The following is a 21406-nucleotide window of genomic DNA, read 5'->3' as shown; positions in this document are numbered from 1 at the left end:
TTTCTACATGGTGAAAGGTACATAGCACACTATATATGTGATAGGAAACGATTCAGTGTAAATATGCTTTCATTTGAGGCGAATGAAGTCTGTTCTCACATTATTTTCACGCACCGCAACAGCGCACTCACTCCAACGGCTCTGGTCTAAATTTAGACTACAGACACGAGAGCGCAGTGCGGATCATATGCGCGAGTCCGCGCAGACAACAAACATATCGACCCATTTGAATTCTGCACAGAATGCTGTATTTCAAAGTGATATGGAGGAGATTATGATGGTAAACAGTGCTAGAGGAAACTGGCTTTACCAAACAGAGAGAGAAGGTCCGCTCTTGTGCTCTAGTCAAACTGTATATTAACGAAACGCTATTGGCTGTTTTAAAAAAGGGGAGGAGCTGCTAACAGCTGGAGCCGTTTCAGCGGAAATCATGTCAACATATTGAATAATGCGGCGCATTTCAAGGCACTTCAGTGGGCCTTTAAATGGCTAGTTATATTCACTATAGTAGTTTGCAACACACTTCAGAGTTCATCTAAAACCCTCCACCTCTCCCAGCTCCACCTCTATAGATCTGCTATGGGTTATTGTTATTTGTGCAGTGGTAATATGTCTTACTCGGAGCAGTGTATCACCATTTGTATTGGCAGTAGCAAGTTCCTGTACTTGCTACTGTAATTCAGCAGCAGTATTCTGCCAAGACCAAATACATTAATATTGTAATATCCATTACCATGCAAACAAAAATCTTCAGAGAGTTATAATAGAAATAGGTTTATATATAACTGCATACCAACATTTGGCCCCATATTAGCTTACTTTTTAAATGCTATAGCTTGCTAATTGTTAGCCTGCATCCCTGTAACCCCTGGTGTTGTTTTTTATTTACCATATTTATCTACTTAATGTTGATGTCTAGTTAATTTATTTGCACAAAACCACACATATCACAGTATTAAAACTGTATTTAAAAATGTTCCAACGTACAAGGTTTGGGTTAACAGCTTAACTAGCTACTTCAATCAATCTTCCAGAGTGTTTCCAGAATCTAATTGGAACTTAACTTGCATAATGCGGAAAGAACAACATTGTGTTAGCTTGTTTGCATAGCTAATGATAAGGTATGACTATGTTGGACTTGGGGTGTCTGCTTCTTTGAAGCAGTAAAATTCAGTCTTTAAATCATACATTAAATACTAATTAGTATGAGTTTGACTGTTCAAACTCATAAAGCCCTGTTTACCAACTGGAACGCCACAGTCAACATGTAAAGCTTCACTTCACATCGCTGTGAGCGAGCACGCCAACACAAACAGTTAAATTTATGATGAAGGACCTTGTGTTTTATAGGCCTGCGAGTTGAAACGTGCCTGCTGGTGATGTAATCTCACAGTCAATGAGCGTTTGGGTACAGAAAATGAGGAAAAGGAATAAAAATATAAATAAAAAAGCAATTTCCATTTCACATAACTGCCTTACTTCCTCTATTAAAAGGGATTAGGCACTGTGGGGCTGCACCTGTGTAAATGCCCACATCAGAGCCATGTTTAAGGGGTTTGTTTTCACAATCCTCTTCGTAACAAGCTATGCAACCTGGCCCCTTCAGGCGATATAGAGCGAGCGACCCGGGGTTTGTGCAGCGGGACTCTAGGGAAGCTGGTTGGGGTTGTGTCAGCACCACATGTCTGTGGCCCGCAGGCTGTGAGATACCGCGAGGAGCAGGAGTCTGGTAGAATGAGGTCAGCTCTGATATACACAGGACTAGGGAGCGAAACAATACGGGTTGAGCGGGAAAACAGCAGAGGGAAGCTCATTGTGCATTCTCTGCATGGCTTTCATAGTTTTGAAGTGCCTGCCATGTAAGGGACTCCTGAGGGACTGTGTTTTGGTCTTGAATGTAGGTTTACCTGAAAATTCCCACCTGTGGCCTTTGCCATTTCTTTAGTGCACCATTTATAACGGTTATCTCAAACCACATGTAATGAATTATCTGCCCAGGAAGAGAGGTTGATCTTGATCTGAAGCTGATTCTCCGTATTTAAGATGCCATAAAAGGTTTTAACCTTTTATTTAAAAGGTCAGACCTGACATTGAGATCATGGATTTGGAAACCCTTTAAGAGACGATCAATCCTCAAACTATTTGAACCAACATCTAACCCAAAATAAACTTTATTGTAAATTGTTCTGCATCTTGTAGTGATACCAATTTGCGTGGCAACATTTGTTGACTTTACTTTACAAAGCAATCAGGTTTATTCAGGCAAAAAAAAAAATCCATAGACTTACAGTTGTGGTCAGAATTATTGGCACACCTGATAAATATGATAAAAGAAATAAGAAATATGCATTATTTATCCTTTTGATTGTTCATTCAAAAAATTAGCAAATAATCTAACCCTTCATTGAAGTAAAATAATTGAAAGTGTCAGAAACAATGCTCAGGTAGGCCGTGGCATTTAAACGATGCCCAATTGGCACTAAGGGGCCTAAAGTGTGCCAAGAAAACATCCCCCACACCATTACACCACCACCACCAGCCTGCACAGTGGTAACAAGGCATGATGGATCCATGTTCTCATTCTGTTTATGCCAAATTCTGACTCTACCATCTGAATGTCTCAAAAGAAATTAAGACTCATTAGACCAGGCAACATTTTTCCAGTCTTCCACTGTCCAATTTTGGTGAGCTTGTGCAAATTGTAGTCTCTTTTTCCTATTTGTAGTGGAGATGAGTGGTACCCGGTGGGGTCTTCTGCTGTTGTAGCCCATCCGCCTCAAGGTTGTGCGTGTTGTGGCTTCAAAAATGCTTTGCTGTATACATCGGTTGTAACGAGTGGTTATTTCAGTCAAAGTTGCTCTTCTATCAGCTTGAATCAGTCTCTCTCTAGCATCAACAAGACATTTTCGCCGACAGGACTGCCGCATACTGGATGTTTTTCCCTTTTCACACCATTCTTTGTAAACCCTAGAAATGGTTGTGCGTGAAAATCCCAGTAACTGAGCAGATTGTGAAATACTCAGACCGGCCCGTCTGGCACCAACAACCATGCCACACTCCAAATTGCTTAAATCACCTTTCTTTCCCATTGTGACATTCAGTTCGGAGTTCAGGAGATTGTCTTGACCAGGACCACACCCCTAAAGGCATTGAAGCAACTGCCACGTGATTGGTTGATTAGATAATTTCATTAATGAGAAATTTAACTGCTGTTCCTAATAATCCTTTAGGTGAGTGTGTGTGTGTGTGTGTGTGTGTGTGTGTGTGTGTGTGTGTGTGTGTATATATATATATATACTTACAGATATATAATAGCTCTGAAGTATATTCCCATTAATATAAAAAAAATATTTTAGCACACTAGGCTGACTAGGAATTCCCATTTTCACCATCAGAGTAATAATTAAGAAGTTCCAATCAACTAAAGATGTTACAAATCTGCCTGGAAGAGGACGTATGTCTATATTGGCATTTTTAACAGCGAACCTAAAGATATCGAACCAAAAGCATAGGGAGACGGTAACAACCTGATTGGTCGGCTTATATGACGTAGGAGCTCGCTTACCGAACATTCAAAACAATGCTGTGTGCGGATTAGACGCGCGGGCATTTTATGCGTGTACCTATGGCATTATTTTTTACCAGAGAACTCATGAAGAGCTCATGAAATGTTCAAAACATTCAAAACAACACTGTGTGCTGGATTAAACGTGATCATTTTATGCGTGTACATATGGCATTATTTTTACGCGCTGAGAACTCATGAAGAGCTCATAAAATGTTCAAAACATTCAAAACAGCAGCAGGATTTCCTCCGTTGTGCAAAACAGAGACGGACGTTCTGTCGTCTGTACCTGCTAATAATTGGCAACACAGGAACTTTGATGAGAAGAGCCAGGTATGCTTTTTGTGTGTTTTTTCTAGCATTTTCGAAACATGCTCGTCTGACCAAATATTGATTAGGCACTTCCTCGTTGCTCCACGTTTGCCCTCTAACGTTAAAGTTACTCATTTTGGATACACCGATCATTCCGCGTTGTCAAATCAGCTGCATTATGCGTCGCATCTTGACATTATACGTCTGGTTTTTTGGTCCGTTTACATGTCTTTTTTCCGTGTTGCGTTCATATATCAATCGAACCGCACCAGAGTTTGTTTGGAAGCGGACCGGGACCCATCTTTTTAGCGGCCTCGGTCCGCTTGTTTGGTGCGCACCAGGGTTCGGATGGCAGCGTTCACATTTGTTCAAATGAACCGCACTAACCGAGCAACCGCACCAGGGTTCGTTTTAATCGAACCAAACATGACAAGTGTGAACGCACCCTGAGACTTATGGTCAGAAATCAGCACACCTTGTTTGGGAGGCTTTCAATAAAAATCTTCCATCACCTGCAAGCTTGCACGGTGACTGCACCGCTCAATTTAGTCAGGATTCTTGAATATTAGAGATAACTTCACAAAATACCACATTTGTCCATATTTTAATAAATATTACCAGTTATTATTAACAACGAATTCCAGTTATTAACTGCTTTTTATTCATTGATGTATAGTATTAGTTTCTATTTGTTTCTTTCATTTTCTTGTGCTTTGTTATAATTCTGCAACTATCAGTTGTTGTTATTTGACAAACATTTGTGTCTTATACATGTAAACATAATAATCATAAACTGTGGCACGATATGAAGGGTGAGGAGAATTAATGCTTGCATCACGTTTTGTCGATAAAACACTTCCGCAAAGGATCCACCTGTGTATCCTCGCTCATGACTCCTCAGGAAGCCTCCTCACTCCTCTATCCTCACCTACTCACGGTGCAATTAGATAATTGAGATCTCCTACACTGTAAAAACTAACAGTGAAATTCACTAAATGAAATAAGTTCATTTTACTTAATGTTACCAAAAAAGTTAATTCAACTTAACAAATATGTGTGATGTTAACTCAAAAATGTATTATTGTAAGCAAACCTCAATCTAAATAAGTTACTAAAACTTTTTAACTCTAATGGTTTAAGTTACAGATATTTATTTAATCTAGTATTTTACATCTATGGCCAATTAAATAACTACATTTACATTTTACATTTATGCATTTGGCAGACGCTTTTATCCAAAGCGACTTACATTGTATTCAAGGTACACATTTTACATTTTTATCAAGTCTTGCTTTCCCTGGGAATCGAACCCATGACCTTGGCGTTGCTAGCGCCATGCTCTACTCATTGAGCTACAGGAAAGACTAAAAGCGGATAAAATAAATAAATAAACAATAGTATATACATTAATCTACCTCATATTAAGCCTACAGTCTTACATTAAGCTCTTTTAAAGTCATTACATTTAGTCATGTCAAAGTATCATCCCAGTGAGTTTCCGAGGAAACAAAAACCGCACCATTTTCCCTCCTTCAGTCCAGTCACAGCAGGACGGCTCGCGCTACAGTCAAGAAAAACAAAAGGTAAGCGTTTCAAACTTATTTATTCATATTTCGCTCATGTTTGAACGTTTTCGGTGTTATTTTCGTAACTCTTTTATGTTTATCCGAAGATTAACCAGCTCAGTAATGTTGTGTGTAAAGTTAGCCAGCAAACAATCTAACATTAGGAGCAAATGCGCTATTGCACCAGTGTTATCAATGGTAATGTACACGTTTGGAGTTAATTATGCTGTTTTACACTGCAGTTTGTCAGCGGGGAATTAAAAAATATATGTTTGTGCTTTCTCACAGTCGGACAGATAAACGCTGGCTTTTGAGACAGTTGGCCATCTTTCCATGTCTCTCGTCTCGTGCCACAGTGACGTTAACTAACTTACGTTAAAGCAAAAGGTAACGTTAATGCAAACTCACGCATTCCTTATATTACAACCGTTTTAAATGTATTGTTAATCGAATTCGAGTTTCCTCTATCATATGTGATGCTAGTTAATTTGACTAAAGCAGCTGAAGCTCCGGGGTGAACAAAGTGACTTGAGGAGCATTTTAGATCCTGTTTTGCTAACGTTAGATAAAATTTTAAACTGTTATTTGTTTCTCATGACGTTTTCTCATTTGAAACTCACACTAACACATTGTTGCCATGCTTTTAAATCTTTTCAGAGCAAAGACGAAGGTGCAATGGCAGCAACGTGGCTACAATTCTATGAGTAAGTAAGTTAGAATTACACTGTAAAAAATGAAATTGCCATTTGTCCAGTAAACAGTGCTTTTTGAATCCCATATATTAAGAATTGTTAATAACTGTGACTCTACATAAAAATACATGTTAGCTCAACAAAATTCTCCAAAATGTCACGCTACATATTAAACAAAGTTTTCTGGACAAACATTTTTGTGTTGAGCAGAAAACCTACGATCTAAATAGTTTGCGCATGCGTGATGAGCCAGAAAATCGCGCCGAAATGCACGGGGTTTCCTTCTCCATTTTGCACGGGTAGCTCCTGGCTCGTTTTGAAGTTCGCTCATCCTCCTGCCTTTTCAAGGATCTAATATTGCCATACTTCAGTTGGTAAGTATTAATATTACTTTTCATTTCATGCATGCAATGAATTGCATATTCTCAAGCGGACAGTGTTATTGTTAGACATACGATTGGTTGTGTATTGTTAAAAGGCGTGTGGCCTAACATTTTTAATGTTTGTCACTGCTCAGATAAAGATTAGCTCATTAAAGTTCTTAATACAATAACGTTTCAATACAATAGCCAAGATTAAAAAAACTGAAATTAGCGAGTAATATGTTTGTTTAGCACGAGTATTCAAGTCCTTTATTGTTAGTTGAGGTTTTCTTTTCTTATTTGTCTGTAGGTGGCGCTGATAAACTGATATATCTGCGTTGAACCGCGTTTGTGAGAGAGGAAGACAGCGGAGGGTGAGGTAAGAACGTGTTATGTGTTAATGTTTAATTTGTAAGCTGCGCACACAATGTATGGATATATAAAATATTATGTAATGTTAAATGTATTTTAGCCGTTTCAATGTGCATTTTCGTCGTTACAAATCACACGCAGATGTATGTTTATGAGTGTGTTTAGAACGAAATATTTATTTATTTTTTAAACATTGAGAGCTATTCATCATATGATTTTAAATATGGGGACAAAGAAAAAAAGTGTAGAATAAGACTATGCTTAGCATTTTTTTGTTTATTTTATAATAATTTTTAATAATATAAGGTTGTGATGTTTACAATAGGTTCGAACTGATAATTTTCTATTTTCCAGAATGATCCAAATTGGATGTTGTTAGCATATTGTTGGATGCAACACTGAGGTATGCTGTATAAAGAAAGTTTCCACATTTGCACACTGTCTCACTGTCCACATATGTTTGTCTGCATGGAACTCAATTCTAAGAACATCCTTTATGCAGGACACTGCAATGGACAGCCTGAGTTCTTCAAGATAGCATGTTGCTCTGCTCTGCCAAAGTTTCCTTTATATCAGAACGACTTTCCACCTGGTAAATTGTGCATTTAAGATCTTGAACAAACAAACTTGTTGAGAGCATCTATGCTGACATGTTTGTCTTTTATACTGGTGACTTAACTGATTATCACCCTTTGATTCCATACAGTTTTGGAGAGCCTGTGTTTGTAACCCTGAGGACATATCTGCAGCACTGAATGCATATTTAATGGTATGTGGCAACTTTGTTTTTTAACTTATTTTTAATTTATTAATTAAATAATTGAAATTGATTCTTTTTGATAAACAGCCTTTTCTACTGTGAGTTGTCATATCCTCCACTGAAGCCCGGCGAGTCAGGCTTCCGGAAGTGCCTGAATCAGTGGACTCTCTCAACAATATACTTCAAGTGAAGCTACTAAAAGGACCGTTTTTTCCCCCCTGCAATTTGAGGACTTTGCAACCTGTCGGAGATCTCAGAACTGCCCAATGAAAGAGCAGTCTTGCATATTCAGTGGTCCAACTCCTGTGGTCACTTGATGAAACCAACAGCCATCTCATCGTTTGGTACTAATAGTCTCAACACTTCTGAAGGGTCCTCCCACATTCTCTGCACAAAGGTATTATTTACAAACTGCTTAGAAATTGGCCTTTAACATTCCCCATACCAATTCTCTCATTTGATTTGAATTGTATTATTTATTGCATTAATACAAATTAATTGTTTATGAACAGGTTTTTGAGGAGTTTTTCAGAATCACCAACAAAGACCTTCTGGGAGACTTCATGGCAGCCATTGGCATGTACACACCAAAGCTCCTGAAACTTTACAGAGACAGAAAAGAGCTTTCGGACAGGACATGGATGCACTCCTAGAAATACTTCATGACAGGGTAAGTTCAATTTCAATGTTTTGATAGCTTGATCTATGATACTTTGGCTGATGATGAATATTATTTTTATACCTAAGCTATTTGGTTGTTTCTTTTGTATGTTTTTCTAGACAACAGACATAGATGATCACAGGAGGACTCCTGCTCTACAAGGCCTGCCTGTATTTCTTTGCGAGAACCCAGCCGAGCTATTCAAGAAGTGTAATGTACGTATCAGTCTTCAAAAGGCTTAAAGGGTTATTCCAAACATGTAAAGTCTGTCATAAATTACTTTTCCTCTTGTCATTCCAAACCTGTAAGACTGTCATTAATTTTCAGAACACCAATGAAGATATTTGAAATGAAACCTGAGAGATTTCTGTCCCTCTATTGACAGTCTATGCAACTGTCACTTTTCAAGCCCCAAAAGGTAGTAAAAACATTGAAGTAGAGTAGACCATGTGACTCCAGCTGTTTAACCTCAGTTTTGTGAAGTGACATGAATAAGAGAAAAAAAAAGTAATTTTTTTTACATGCAGAGCAATTGCATCGCTAATCAAATTGAGGTTACGCCTCTGGAGTCAAATGGATTATTTTTATGTCTTTAATACCTTTCTGGGCCTTAAAAGTGGTTGTTGTATTGGCTGTCAATGGAGGGACAGAAATCATTCAGATTTCATAAAAAATATCTTAATTGCTGTTTTCAAGATAAAGGAAAGTCTTACGGTTTGGATCGAACTAAAAGTGAGTAAATAATGACAGAATTTAATTTTTTGGGTGAATTAACCATTTAAAGCAGGGATGTCCAAACCTGCTCTTCTATGGCTCCTACCTGGAAGTTTCTAGTAATCCTGTGGACCTTGATTATCTGGTTCAGATAAGTGTAGTTGGAGTTAAAGCTAAACTCATCAGCACAGTGACCCATAGAACAGGATTGGACACCCCTAGTTTAAACTCTCTCTCTTTGGTGTTTTCTGCTTATTTACTTGGTCATGCCATTTTTTGTGTTATCTGTCATATTATAATGTCCACTTCTGAATAAGGATTTCACATTATAAAACTATTTACCAATACAAAGTTTACAATTAGTGCATACAATTTATGTATTGCCAACCCCTCATCCCCACCCCCATCTTAATTAATTTGTTACAAAATTAGCTAATTCAATTCTAAACTAAAATATATTTCTTATTGTGTTTGTGTCACAGGAAACAAAAGCGGCCCCTGTTGACATTTTCTATGTGCTGGACGATAACACCCAAACAACATCACCATTTATCAAGACTTTTGCTGTTGTACTGGAAGGGGTTGTTCTGGAAGAAGTTTTCCTATCCTAAGACGATCCTAAGACTGGTAACAAAATGGTTGTGCGTGAGGCAGAGTTGGACCAGTGTTTCCAGTTCTTTTAATGTTTTAAAAAAAAGTTTCATTTGAGACATTCAAAATAAAAAACAAGCATTGAAGTTTTGTACGGACTGTTTAAATGGACAGTTTTACTCCAAAGACACTGTATGAAAACTCTGCATTGCAGTGTTGTGGATACGTTTTTTTTTTTTAATGTTTTTAATTACAGATTGCAAGCTCTTTTACAATGAAACACTGCACTCATATTGATAAGCCATAAAATAGTGAAACTGTTTAGAGTGTAAAAAAATAAGCATTTGTGTGAATATTTATTATTTATGGATCTGGCATTGAGTGACCTGTTTATCTTTGCTTTGTCCTAAAGATATTTTAAGCAAATTTGGACAAGGGTTAATTAAAGGGTAAGTTTGGCCAAAAATGAAAACCAAAAAGTCATTTACTCAACCTAGGTTGTTCCTAACTTGAATGTGTCTGTATTCTGTTGAACACAAAGGAAGATATTTAGAAGAATGTTGGTAACCAGACAGTTAACAGTAGCCATTGACTGTACTCTACATAGTATTTTTCCCCCCTACTATATAAGCCAATGGGTGCCGTCAACTGTCTGGTTACCAACATTCTTCAAAATATCTTCCTTTGTGTTCAACAGAATACAGACACTTGCAAGTTTGGAACGACCTGCGTGTGGGTAAATGACAATTTTTTTCAATTTTGGGTGAACTATCCCTTTAGGAATTATTCTTTCCTGTAGCTTAAACAGTAGAGCGTGGCGCTAGCAACGCCAAGGCCATGGGTTCGATTCCCAGGGAAAGCAAGAACTGACAAAAATGTAAAATGTGTACCTTAAAATGCAATGTAAGTCGCTTTGGATAAAAGCGTCTGCCAAATGCATAAATGTAAATGTAAATTATATAACATTTCACTACATTCTTTTAAAATGTATGTACATGCATGTGCTTACAACTGAAATAAACGGATCAAAATAACTACATTTCTGTCATTTGTAAATAGATGTAAAGTCACTAAAATAATTATAGGAAGGATAGTGTGGTGACACTTTATTTTGCGTTCAGGAAACAGAAAAATATAAATTACCTCAACAACAGTAATTGTTGTTTCAGTTGCTGTGACAAGAATATTTTTATTAGCAAAATACGACTATCAATATTGCGTGAACAAACAAATTTATGTTGGCTGAACAAATGATCTTTACTAAGAAGAATTAAAAAATAATTGTTGGGACAACTCAAAAGTCTTACTGCATCAAGTTGCCTTACATTTTTACGTTTTCTCAACTATTTTTTTTTTACAGTGTAACATTGAACAAATCAATGGAATTTTGTAACGTTACTGTGCAAAATGCAAATGATAACGTTATGAACAGTTACATAATGTTCATACAAATATAAGTTTGTTCTTCAATTTAAATTTTTGAATGAATTGCTATTTTTGCAAACGTAATTATGACCATAAATGTCTTTTAGCACAACTTGTAAGTCTTCTGAAGCAATATGATTTTTTTAAAAGGCTTAAAGTCCAAAGTCCAGTCTGTCTATCATTCAAAGTCATGTTGTATTGCTTCAGGAGAATACTGGTCAAGTCTTGAAAGTTGTTGTTATAGTCGGCTTTCCTAATATAAACAGAAACATTTCGTGTGTTATATTTTCACTGGCAGTTATCCTGAAGTTGCCTTGGGTTTGTAAAGGTGTAAGGTAATTGGCAATGCTAGATTTGCAGTGGTTGAAAGAAGTCTTGTCATGAATCATAAAAAAAACTACGATCCTGGCAGGTCTGTTACTATTTAAAAGGAAGAGTCAGGAGATGTTTTCAAGACACAAGGTAGGACACATGTCAAAACTACATTACATTTATTTAGCAACATGTTAACCTTTCAGCTGCCACCAGCATAAATGCATGGTGTGGTTACAGAGACTGATAGTTGATCATTCAAGTTGTCTTAAATGTATAGTCCACTTGCCAATACAAATTCAGTCATGATTCATAAATTACCAACCCTCATATTGTTCCAAACACATAAGAATTTTATTAATCTGTCCATTGAAAATCTAGTCTTCAAAACGTTTAATTTAGGCTTTCATTAGCATATACATTGAGCACAGCAAAAGCTTATTTGTCACATAATAAACCAATCTCAGCTCAAGCTTAAAGGAATCGTTCACCCTGATTTACTCCCCCCCTCAAGTCCTCCTTGGTGTAAATGTCATTCTTCTTTCAGACGATTATACAATCAGAGTTATATTAATACGTGTCCTGGCTCGTCCAAGCTTTATAATGGCAGTGAATGGCAGCCCAAAATTTGTAGCCCAAAAAAGTGCATCCATCCATTTTAAAAGTGCTCCACACGGCTCCGGGGGAATAATAAAGGCCTTCTGAATTAAATCGATGGGTTTGTGTAAGAAAAATATCCTCTCGTGATTCAAAACGCTTGTGCAACGCCCGACATCATCGTCACATCATTTATGTTTTTTACGCTGCGTCCGCCGTCAACGCCGTGGCTGTTATGCTTTTTTACGCTATATCCGACGTCATCGTTGCGCCGGAAACTAGTTATTTTCTTATTTTATAACGAGTTAAATATGGATATTTTTCTTATATAAACCCATCGATTCACTTCGGAAGTACTTTATTAACCCTCCAGAGTCATGTGGATTACTTTTATAATGAATAGATGCACTTTTTTGGCTTCAAATTTTGGACAGCCATTTACTGCCATTATAATGCTTGGATTAACCAGGACATTTATTAATACCGCTCTGATTATATTAATCTGAAAGAAGAACGTAATTTACACCAAGGATGTCTTGCCATTATCCATTTAAAATTTGTTAATCAAATCTGTCTTGTTTCACTTTGTATACACCGGATGTGAGCAGTGCGACAGGACAAAAGAGCCCCTTATAGTCCGTTATGTTGTCTACACTGGATGCGGCGTGATGTGAGCGACAAATCTTTGACAGTAAACTGTTGCCTCTTTCTATTTATGACATACTGACATGAAAAACAAATGTTTTGCAATGTGTGCATTATCGCTTGAATTCAATTCAATTCAATTCGTCATTCAATTCAAGGTCTAGAATATTCGGCTGATACACCCCTGAAAATGTTTTTCCCCCAATTAAACCTTGCTGACAAACAACTTAACATCTTTACAAAATTGAACTACAGGGTTTTAAATAAGCACACGCCCAATTAAATCAACAATAATCCGTTCCTTATAACAAAGTTTTTTTTATTTATGAAAATTGAAATATGGTGTCTGCCCTGACAAGGGTTATTTTTATATGTGGTGACATACAAACTTTTTTTCCAATGCATATAGAAAAAGGAGCTTGACCAGGTGCAGAAGCCAACAGTCACCATCCTTACTGTCGAGGAGGAAGAGGGAACGTCACCTTTAAACCCACTGGATGCTTTGATTGTCTTTAAAGATGAGGTGCTGATGTCTGCCAATTCTTCGGTCAGTGCAATACACTTAGAGTACATTAAAGATCATACAGTGCTTTTGCTTTTTGAGGAAACGTACCTTTTTACATAATTTTTTTTATTTTATATGTTTGGTTATTTAAATGTTATGACTTTTTTAAACATGTTTGTGCTGTTTTATTTGGTGAAAAAGTCTAATATTTTTTGTCTAGTTATATTTGTGAACATATGGCATACTGTATTTATGATGTAAATGTTATATTTCAATAAATTACTTAAAAATACCCTCCTGTTCTGTCTTCATTTTGTACCAATGTTAGCTTGTGCTTAGTCTTATGTAACTTAATCACTTTGAGTTTGATGAACTTAAACCATTTGCCGCAATCTGTTTCCTAAAACCATTTAAGTAACCATGTAGTTGTTAAGACTTAGTTAGATTTGTTACCTGAATTCAAAGTGAATTAATAAAATTAACTTAAAATCTTTAAGTTCAGTTTACTCTTAATAATTGATCAACACAACACTAAAATATAAGTTTTAACACTTAAACAACACTAAAATATGAGTTAATTTAACTCAATGTATATGAGTTTTCAGTACTCATACTTAATGGTTTTAAAACTTAATTGGTTTGAAGCAATCGGTTTCCTCAAATGGTTTGAGTTACCGTAACTTGTTGGGTTTTACAGTGTACAAGATGGCTGAGCTCCATCGGTTTCCGGGTCATAGGATGGAGGACGGAGGAGGGATATTGAGAAGCACCCCCTCAAACTCGCCTACCTGTGATTTTCTAGTGATCCTGAATACCTTGATTAGCTGACTCAGGTGTGTTTGATTTGGGTTGGAGCTTAACTCTGCAGGGCAGTGGCCCTCAAGGACCAAGTTTGGCGAACCCTGTCCTACACTGAAATAAAATGTGTTTAAAGAATTTTCACTTGAAATTGCTAGTGAATTTCACAATTAAAAATATATAAAACCAACATTATTTGAAAAACACACAAACTGAATACATTGAAAATTAGAATACCAGAGCAAAGACATAATCGGCAATCACCCAGAACATCCTAGCAACCACCTATTAACACCATAACAATCAACCAGAAAATCCTGGATACATCACAGTGATGTGCTGAAATCTACTCTGAATATTTACTGTAGCAACCACATAGCTACTTCCATTTGCAGACAACTAGCAGCCATCCAGAGTATCCTAGCAAGCATCTATTAACAACATATCAAATAACCAGAGCACCCTAGCAACCTCATAACATGCTAAAATTCACTCTGAAAACATTAGCAACCACATAGCTAATCGCCATTTGCAGCCAGAACGCCTTAGCAACCTCTTAGCAACTTGCTAAAATCCACTCTGAATACCTTATTGGCAACATTCTATATATACTCTACTTTTCCAGCCCCCTAGCAACCATCCAGAACACCCTGGCAACGTCATAGTAAGGTGCTAAAATCTACCCTGAATATTTTAGCAAACACATAGCTACTCTCTATGCATAATCACCATGCACACAACCAGAACACCCTAGAAACCCCATAGCAACGTTTCAAAGTCCTGTTTGAATACTGTATCAATAATATAGCTTCTCTTATTTGAGGCTCCATGCTCAAAACAATAAATTAATCTCCTGATATTTAAGTGAGTTTTTTTATGTTGTCTACCCTTGTTGTATTCACAGAAAATGCAGCTCACAGTCAGCAAAGCACACTGGGGCTTATTATAGTGAAACAAGCCTGCCCTCCATAATGTAATGCTAATAGGCCCTGCTTTAGGTTTATCAAATTGTATCCGTGTGTGGTTGTATCTGTGGGAAAATGACTGAGCGTGCATAGCAAACAACTAAAAGTCTCCTTAGATGACATTTGAGAGCATATGTCTCAGAGGCTTCAGCACATTGACTCCCTAAGTCTTCCTGATCCTGACGTGCCTGTTTATCCACAGGGCTGCCACAAATGTTGGTTATGTTACCTTTTAGAGAGGATGTAACGTCTCTTGTGATGGCTTTTGTGCTCAGGAAGTGTCAACACAGCTGAGAATGGCTTTGTTCCGAATAGCATAGTATCATAATACTTGTGCTACTTATTCATTGTATAATGTATGTACTGTTCACAATGTGCAGATTTTCTATATGCTACCAGGATGACCTATTATGAAACTGCAGTATACAACTAATCCAAATACAAAATGATACACGGTATACTTTGAGATATTATACTTATTTTATAAAATTTGCATAACATTTTCCCCAAGATCTACATTTTGAGGTCATGACAGAAGTGTTTTTTATTAAACACAAATGCTTATTATAATTTTCACATTGTAGCAATGTTAAAGAGATACTGTAGTTCACCCATAATTACAAAATATTTTATTAATTACTCACCCTCATGTCGTTTCAAACCAGACCTTTGTTCATCTTCGGAACACAAATGAAGATCTTTTAGATGAAATAAAAAAAGATAAAGAGATCTTAAAACTAATCCAAATGAATGAAATGGTTTAGTCCAAATTTTCTGAGGAGACATGATTGCTATATAATATGAACAGATTGAATTTAGGCTTTTATTCACATATAGAGATTTATCAATGCTTGACGTGCAAGAACCAATGAGCTTCACTCGAGTTACACAGCACAATTGAGTTTCCAGAAGAACCAATGAGCTTCACTCGAGTTACACAGCACAATTGAGTTTCCAGAAGAACCAATGAGGTACACTCGAGTTACACAGCACAATTGAGTTTCCAGAAGAACCAATGAGGTTCATTATTGTGTTATGCAGCATGTTTGAGCTTCTGCAAAAGGTTTGTTCTCGCACATCAAGTAGGTTTGACTGAGCTTCTGTTTATGTTCGCTGATCAATGTTTGTATGTGAATAAAAGTGAGTATATGTACAGTGTGAAATGTCACCTTATGAATACCCAGGATTAATTGTTAACTCCAGGTAAATTATGAGCAGTGTGAAACATGAAGCAAGATAACCACGGATTTAGTTTACTCAGGGTTTTACAGAACCCCTAAAGGGATATGGTGGTGGAAAAAGCTTAGGATGGAGGGAAAAAATGTCTTTAAATATTTTGCGTTCCCCCAAGAAACGTTGTATTCCCACACAAAACTTATATACGCAAAGGTTTTGCGAGAGAAGGCAAATATATTAGCAAAGCAACGCAAAAGTTTTAAAGGGGGGGGGGGGGGGGGGTGAAATGCTGTTTCATGCATACTGAGCTTTTTCCACTGTTAAAGACTTGGATTCCCATCCTAAACATAGACAAAGTTTCAAAAACTAATGTTGGGCGTTTGATGGAGTATTTCTGTGTCAAAAATACTCCTTCCGGTTTCTCACAAGTTTCGGAGAGTTTTTTTCGAGTATGGGTCCGCTTGACGTCGACAGAGTGGAAGGTCCTTGTATCGGCCGTACGGCTCTTCTCCCGGAAGGGTGCGTGCGCGCGCACGCGTGACCAGAGCGAGAGAGGAAATGCACGCCCATAAACATTCTCCATATTCCTATGGGTGACATCAAGCGACTTCAATGCTTCAGCACAGCATTCCGGGAAGGCAGCGCTGCATTTGAACCGATTTGAGCGCAGAAATGACGAGAAGCATCACATGACTTCAGTCGCGTCGCAAAAGTAGATCTCCACGGTCACTGCTGTCAGGACTTCACCAAATCAACAGTTACCAAAGAAGTGTGTTTTTGACGGAGCGGTCCCAGCGGTAAAGGTTCACGGTCGTGCGCGGTGAGTAAAACTGCTTCAAATGTCTATGCTGTTGGCTATCGTCGCGTAAATAACATCAGTAAACAACACGATCGTGTATAACATTAGTTAATTTATCAATGGAGCATGCGATCTATGGTGTGTGTTTAAATACATTTGTTTAGCTGACCACTATAGGTGTCAGTTTGTTTACTGTAAAACCACCCAAACATAAACCTAGGGGAGGTTCTCACAAAGCGTGCTTCGTCATTCAAATGCGCTAACGGTTACTCCATTGTTGTTCTATGTATAACGTTACACTAGTCTGACGTGCAAAACCATTTTGCTTGCTATGGCTAATGTTTAGTCGAATACCATAGTCCATAAACCGAATCATGTCCTCATAAACTGTGAGTAAACACACACAAATGTTGACAGGTCACTAAATACAGTACATACCACAGAGACGGACGTGCTGCTGTTGTTGCTTCTCCGGTTCAATTTATTTCATCCTCCGGATTTGATTCTGGATCATATCTGTATTAGTTGAATCTGGGTAGAGTTTTCTTCTCCACGCTTGAGGATGTCATCGCTTTGTGCGCGCTCGTCATTCTTTAGCTCCGCCCACACGATACGCCTCCAGGCGCTCGTTTTTTTCCGGAAAGACTCGGTACAGCCTATATTTATTTTATAAATATAATAAAACTAAAGACTTTTTGGAGATATGAAGGATACAATACTACTCTATAGGTACTCAAGATTGACATGAGATTGAGTGATACTGAGTGTTTCAACCCCATCTCCCCCCCCCCCTTAAGGGAATGCAAATGATTTGAAAAATATTTTCCTTCCATCCTTAATTTTTTTAATCACCACGTCCCTTTAGTGGCTCTGTTTTGTATAACCAAGGTTTAACTATAGTGTGATAAGTCTGAAAAGCCCCATATTGTATTTTTTTCTTCATACAAAACAATATAGTAACAGTATATAATGTATACTGCGCTATGTAATATTCTATTCCAAACTTAGCTTTTTAAAAAGGAACTAAAAACGTTAAAAACGTTAAAAAAAAAATCTTTTTGATAATTCCTATTTGAGGATAAGGGCATTTATCTCAAATGTAACTGTTATGACAGCCATTCATACATTTTATAGAAAATAAAATCCTTACCAAATTCAACCTGGTTATGCAGGTATCGTTGTAGACAAACATGTTGAACAAAAAAAGGATATAACCAACAAAAAGTAGATTATTGTTCTTTGAGTTTTGCCAAACAGAAGCCTAATCCCACCTTTTCCATTTACAATATCCATTTTCAGGAAGAGATCAGGTGACAACCCTCAAAGCAAAGAAACCTCGCTATTTTAGAGGCAACATGATCAGCCTTTTATAGAACATCATTGTCCATTCATAATGTCATGAACTTGATAGAAACTACTGGAAAGAAAAGGAAGTCCAGACATCACACAAAGAAATCTACCAGAGCTGCAGGGATACTGCGAGGATGCTTGGGAGGATCCATCCCTGAAGGTCTGAATTACAAACAGAGGATGCAAGGTTTCCTTTTGAAAACAAAATGGAACCTTTAAAAGTTATTCCAGCGATAGATTTAGGTGATAATGTGGTACTGTGGGGCTGATGAAGGTGAGCTGAGGCAGGTGGTGAGCGCTCGGGGAGGGCTGTAAGGGAATCTGAGGCACACCTGCTCTTGTCGGGTTGGCCCGTGAGAATCGAGCTTCTTTCATTGGCCTGTCGGTTTAGAGGGGCCAGACGGCTGTGCCCAGAACACTCACACACAATAGAATCTGGAAGAATAGGCACGGATTTGCTCTTTTAGGCCCTCTTGTTACAAAGTTTTTTTTTTTTGACGGGACCTCATTACAACAACTGTAGAGCTTTTGATCACGGGCAGTCTTACGTCTCGTACTGGGATTGTATAGACTTTGAGAAAAAAGACATTTGCATTGGTAGAGAGGGAATCTGTGAGAAGAAAACTTTGCAGTTCTTGGAATTCCTCTGGCCCACAAAAAGGCAGCTTCCATACATTTTTCACAAAAGGCACTATAATTTGTGAACATGGCCATAAAACATCAGAATTAATCAGGAGAGTAATAGCGCTGTTATTTTGAAATGCATTTGCCAAAATATCCAGTGTTAATGAATTAAACTTTATTATTTGACAAGACATCACAAAAATATGGTAACTTGGGGGTTGGGGGGGGGGGGTATACAGGAGTCGCAATTATGATAAATAAAGTGAGAATCTTTTTTTTTTTTTTTTGTATATAAGTTATGTATTGTTTGATGTCAATGTGTTTGTGTTTCTTCTGAGTTATACTCTTGTTTGATGTTTTGACTCTTGCATTTAAAACCTATTTGGGTAATTTCATCATTGTGTGCTTTCATTACAGCCAACCACCATGACAGAATACAGGAACATTACAACAGAAGGACTTAACAGCACTGCCAAAGAAAATGAGCACAGTGTCTCCAGGTCCAAGGCTTACAGTATTGCCAGTTCAAATGGTCACAGTGAGTGAACTTCCCGAGTCTGTTCCAGTGAGAGAAGTTCCTGATTGCATTGCAGTGAAACAAATTCCTGAGTCCGTTCCAGTGAGGTAAATTCTAGACCTCAATTTAGAAAGCGTTGCATTGTCCAATGGCTCTAACATTTATGTGTGTCTGCGCAACACATTTATGTGTGTCTGCGTGTGTCTGCGCATCCACTCTACCCCCTGAGTCCGCTACAGTGGAGGCCGATCCTCCCTGGCTCCCTAAACTGCCCTCAGTTTCAGTGTGTGCCTAGTCCTGTATTGTTTGTCAATGTGTTTGTGTTTTTCTCCTGTTTATTGTTTTGATTCGTAAACTAAAATCCCATGTGAGTATCTTCATCGTCCTGCACTTTCATTACAGCAACCCACCATGACAAGTCAAAACAAGTCAAAATTCCAATTTACATCAATTTTCACTGGAAATCAGTCCAATTCTGAACTTTTTTTTGTTTTGTTTGTGAGTTTACATCATGGAATTCTGTCAGAATAGAAAGGCTATACAAAAGACCTTGACTGACTGGTTTCTCTCTTTTGTGTAATATCAAATGGCACACCACAAAAGCACAAATATGCAATACAATTGTATGAACGCGGTTTTATGTAATTTGACATCATTCATGCTTTATTATTAACAGCTGTTAGACATATGGTGCGTTACTTATTTGTTTTTAATTTGGGCAAAACGTTGGTTGGACCCACATTTTCACTGACCAAAATGTTTTTACAGCAATTTTTTATTTCACATGCCATTCTACTACAGAGCCCCATGGCAAAAAAAATGAAAATAAAAAATGTAATAAAATATTGTTCCCTCATTTACGTTAAATCATGGCCACGGATTAAGAACACTTTCCCATGATTTATAAGTTAATTCCCTTATTTTAGTAAATCGCCATTTTGATCTAACTAAAACAAGAGAGTTAGTTGTTACAACGTGGCCACGATTTATTAAAGCAAGGGAATGGGTTATCTCGTGCACATAATTTAGTCAAACGAGGGAACGAATCGTGCATAATTTATATAGAACAAGGGTATGAATTAGTAAAATGTGCTGACATATAGTAAGTCATGGGAAGTTGGAACAAATTGTTCATTTGTGTCCACTAGGCCTATAGATATTTTATCTTGCATGTCATATGGAGAGTTCCATACCAGTCTGACTAGAAAATAACACAAAATAATCTGTTTTGTTGTATGATATAAGTATTAACTTATTTAAAGGGGGGGTGAAATGCTGTTTCATGCATACTGATCTTTTTACACTGTTAAAGACTTGGAATCCCATACTAAACATAGACAAAGTTTCAAAAGTTAAGGTGGACGTTTGATGGGAGTATTTCTTTGTCAAAAATACTACTTCCGGTTAGTCATAAGTTTCGGCAAGTTTTTTGAGATCATGCGTCCCCTTTGACGTTAACGGGGGCGGAATTTCCTTGTATGGGCCTTACGGACAATTCTACCGGAAGCGCGTGAGAGAGAGCGAGGGAGAGAGCGAAAGCAACAGGCTACGCCCATCAAAGCGCTGGCTTGTAGGATGCTGGACAGGTGATATAACCAGTAGCTACTGACTTACCCACTGATAGGCCGGCGGTCGATCTGTATTAGCACTTTCCTCACGCGACGGGCGAATCACTTTCCTCACAGAGCAACTCACTTTCCTCACGCGGCAGGCGAATCACTTTCCTCACTGAGCGAATCACTTTCCTCACAGAGCGACTCACTTTTCTCACGCGGCGGGCGAATCACTTTCCTCACTGAGCGAATCACTTTCCTCACAGAGCGAATCACTTTCCTCACAGAGCGACTCACTTTCCTCACGCGGCGGGCGAATCACTTTCCTCACTGAGCGAATCACTTTCCTCACAGAGCGAATCACTTTCCTCACGCGGCGGGCGAATCACTTTCCTCACTGAGCGAATCACTTTCCTCACTGAGCGAATCACTTTCCTCACAGAGCGAATCAATTTCCTCACAGAGCGACTCACTTTCCTCACTGCAGCGCGCTGCTGCACACGTCATTATTTAGCTCCGCTCACACGACACGCCCCCACCCGCTCT

At 37.9% G+C, this 21406-nt stretch overlaps 3 long non-coding RNA genes across 4 annotated transcripts; all 3 read left to right on the top strand.

The window, feature by feature from the left end:
- Window positions 1–5384: 5384 nt before the first annotated feature.
- On the top strand, window positions 5385–13050 carry LOC137063687 (uncharacterized). The gene is made up of 4 exons (XR_010901421.1): window positions 5385–5460; window positions 5731–5829; window positions 6100–6146; window positions 12983–13050. It is a non-coding gene; the product is annotated as an uncharacterized lncRNA (long non-coding RNA).
- LOC137063686 (uncharacterized) lies at window positions 6169–7448 on the top strand. 2 transcript variants are annotated; one of them, XR_010901420.1, is made up of 4 exons: window positions 6169–6508; window positions 6807–6875; window positions 7223–7271; window positions 7371–7448. It is a non-coding gene; the product is annotated as an uncharacterized lncRNA (long non-coding RNA). The 2 variants fall into 2 exon arrangements; XR_010901419.1 differs by lacking the exon at window positions 7371–7448 and having other exon boundaries at window positions 7223–7362.
- Window positions 7502–10131, top strand: LOC137063884 (uncharacterized). Its single transcript, XR_010901450.1, has 5 exons — window positions 7502–7637; window positions 7716–8025; window positions 8141–8298; window positions 8409–8504; window positions 9486–10131. It is a non-coding gene; the product is annotated as an uncharacterized lncRNA (long non-coding RNA).
- Window positions 13051–21406: the final 8356 nt, after the last annotated feature.

Source organism: Pseudorasbora parva, chromosome 24 (genome assembly GCF_024679245.1).
Source record: "Pseudorasbora parva isolate DD20220531a chromosome 24, ASM2467924v1, whole genome shotgun sequence".
NCBI lineage: Eukaryota > Metazoa > Chordata > Actinopteri > Cypriniformes > Gobionidae > Pseudorasbora > Pseudorasbora parva.
This window is presented reverse-complemented; position numbering and strand designations above follow the sequence as displayed.